This window comes from Gossypium hirsutum, chromosome D01, assembly GCF_007990345.1.
Source record: "Gossypium hirsutum isolate 1008001.06 chromosome D01, Gossypium_hirsutum_v2.1, whole genome shotgun sequence".
Lineage (NCBI taxonomy): Eukaryota > Viridiplantae > Streptophyta > Magnoliopsida > Malvales > Malvaceae > Gossypium > Gossypium hirsutum.
The window spans coordinates 36822028-36825484 of NC_053437.1; the positions used below are offsets into that span (position 1 = coordinate 36822028).

A 3457-nucleotide genomic window follows, 5' to 3' on the forward strand; every position below is an offset into this window, starting at 1 on the left:
GAAGAGTTCAAAGCAAAGTACAGTAGCCGATTCTATAATAGAGGCCGAGTATATTGCAGCCAGTGAGGCAGCAAAGGAAGCGATTTGGATCAAGAAGTTCATTACTGAACTAGGGGTTGTGCCTACCATATCAGATGCTATAGAACTCCGATGTGATAATAATGGAGTCATTGCACAAGCTAAAGAACCTAGATCTTACCAACGATCCAAACATATACTTAGGCGCTACCATCTTCTTCGAGAGATTATCGATCGAGGGGATGTAGAGATATGCAAAGTACCTAAAGATGATAACATTACTGATCCCCTGACCAAGCCTCTAACACAGCAGAAGCATGATCGTCACACTAAGTCGCTTGGTATTAGATATATGAGTGACTGGTCTTAGTGCTAGTGGGAGATTATAAGAGTATGCCCAAATATCAATCATGAGATGGTTGTAATAACATACTTGATTTATCATGTTTATTAATATAAGGTAATATAAGGCGTTACCATTATTATTTCAGTTTCTTTTTTGTGAGTATAAATAAACTGTTTTATAATAATATCCTGAGAATAATATGATTATTCTTAAAAGGTCCTTAGTCAAGTATTATTGTTGACTAGAACAACAATATTGCATTAAGACTAACATGTAATTGATTGATGATAAAGAGTTTTCATTGATATGGAGTGTCAAAATCAATGCATGAATGTGTGTGTTAGAGAACAAACATATTGGATTGACCCGCTATGAGTATGTTTCTTGGATTATTATGTAATTGTCACAACATTACTCATAGTGATTAATATGTATATGACTCTCAGACTTGAGATCATCATTATCCCAACATCGTGAGTTGTATATTTTGATACAGTCAAACGTACATCGTAACTGGTTGATCAATATAGGATAAGTCCCTCATACATAATGGGAGTAAGATCTTAGGCCACTTGATTGAGTGAGACTAGAAATGCATTGCGATGCTCAAATAAGTTGATATGAGATGTCATACTTATTTGGATATCATAGTCTACTCAAGATATCTAGGAACATGGGATGGACTATGCAAGTGTGACTATTCCATGACTTGTGTCCAATCAAGAGATAAAGGACTTAAGGATTAATGCATGAAAGGTTAAGCGCAAAAAGGTTATGTCGAATCATGATTTCTTTTAACTTAGGAAGCAATGATGCATTGCTAGATGCTACTCATTGTTTGTAACATTAGAATCGTTCTAGTATTACTGCTAACGTTACAAAAACTTACAGGGTCACACCCTATGGTTCAAATGAATGGAATAAAACATAGTTGGTATTGTGTTTGGTTGTCACATGAATTAAATTAATTTAATTGAGTAATCAAATATCGAACATATTATATGTACAAGATTGTTGTACACATAATGAGAACATAGTTCTATTAATATATGAATTTGGTTTGTATATAAATTTAAATAAATATAGTTTATCGAAATCCTTGTTATAATTAATGTAACTATAATTTTCGATTTAACACATTATTATATTTATTTATTTTTAATTATTACTATGTTCGAATAAAAATTTTATGGATTATGATTCATTATATGTATACCAATTATAAGAGGGTTAGTGTGTGAGAGTTTTAAAAAAACCCTAAGAAATAAAATCCTGAAATTTTTCTTGTGAAGTCTAGCAGCCGTCAAGCAAAGAATTCTCTAAAATAGTTTTGGGGATTTCTTTCGTTCATTGTCAAACAGGGTGGGTTACGTAGAGGTCAGAATCACGAAAGGTTGCGGCTTGGTTCGATAGTAGATTAGAATTCTCATTGTCGAGGCGTCGTTGTCTACTTAGACTGAAATTACGGTAATTTCGAAACCATTATTTCACCCTGATTCGTTCCTCGCACATGGATCCATGGGTTGGATCGCGAAATTATTTTTTTCTTAATTTTCGTTGCGCCATGGGGTACCAGCATTCCTAACAAGTATTATGGGATAAAAGATTCATGAATTGATTGGAAGGATTCCTCAATTAACAAGATATGGAATATTAAGTACGATAAGGGCATGATAACTAGTGTATAAAAGAATGATAAAATGGTGATGGTATCTGTCGAAGTAAAGGGTGCAGAATATGGTTGGCTCTTAGAAATTCACACAAGATTTGTAAAGTATCCATAAAGGTATGCTTATAGTGGGATTTACTAAGTACTCTTGTACTTACAAGGTTTGTTATTTTTTTTTGGGTTATTGTTGAAGGGGTTTCGCTTAGAGGTCGATGACTATTCATAGCTATTACCTTGACACCAAAGAAGAGTTCGACCCAATGCTTTATTTCTGTCCTAGTTGATCCTGATTCGACATTAGAAGTATATTGATTTTTCACCAATAACCGAATACTTTTGTCTGTAACTACTACAAATTTGATTCCATTCATAAATCTATTTTCTTCCCTATGAGTTCGAGTCTCAATAAGAATGCTAGTTATTACTGTTCATATGTTATGATATGAATATACCACACCAATTCGTTGTGTATAGATGATGAGATTCCATTGATACAGAGCCAATTCCAATCGACTTATTGGAGGGTCCCATTGGCGTGCATCCAGTAGGAATTGAACCTACAAATTCGCCAATTATGAGTTGGGCGCTTTAACCATTCAGCCATGGATGCTTAGCAGGGATCCTTGTACATGGTGAATAACCAAATTCCAATTGAAATGAAATCTTTAGGATAAATCAATACAATTTAGGAGGAATCAATGAAAGGACATCAATTCAAATTTTGGATTTTCCAATTGAGAGAGATATTGCGAGAGATCAAGAATTCTCACTATTTCTTAGATTCATGGACCCAATTCAATTCAGTGGGATCTTTCATTCACATTTTTTTCCACCAAGAACATTTTATAAAACTCTTAGACCCCCGAATTTGGAGTATCCTACTTTCATGCAATTCACAGGGTTCAACAAGCAATCGATATTTCACGATCAAGGGTGTAGTACTATTTGTAGTAGCGGTCCTTATATATCGTATTAACAATCGAAATATGGTCGAAAAAAATCTCTATTTGACAGGGCTTCTTCCTATACCTATGAATTCCATTGGACCCAAAATGATACATTGGAAGAATCTTTTGGGTCTTCCAATATCAATAGGTTGATTGTTTCGCTCATGTATCTTCCAAAAGGAAAAAAGATCTCTGAGAGTTGTTTCCTAGATCCGAAAGAGAGTACTTGGGTTCTCCAAATAACTAAAAAGTGTATCATGCCTGAATCTAACTAGGGTTCGCAGTGGTCAAGGAACTGGATCGAAAAAAAGATGGATTCTAGTTGTAAGATATCTAATGAAACTATCGCTGTGACAGCCCAAAGTTGACCCTAGTCGGGAAGTGGTTTCGGGACCGCTAAATCGAGTCACCGAAATGTTTGAATGTGATACTTATTGTCTAGAATATGTAATTATGAATGTGTGAAAATTTCAAGCT

General features: G+C 34.5%; 1 non-coding gene across 1 annotated transcript; it reads right to left on the reverse strand.

Moving 5' to 3' along the window:
* Positions 1-2569: 2569 nt before the first annotated feature.
* On the reverse strand, positions 2570-2643 carry TRNAM-CAU (transfer RNA methionine (anticodon CAU)). Its single transcript has one exon. It is a non-coding gene; the product is annotated as a tRNA-Met (tRNA).
* Between the last annotated feature and the right edge of the window lie 814 nt (positions 2644-3457).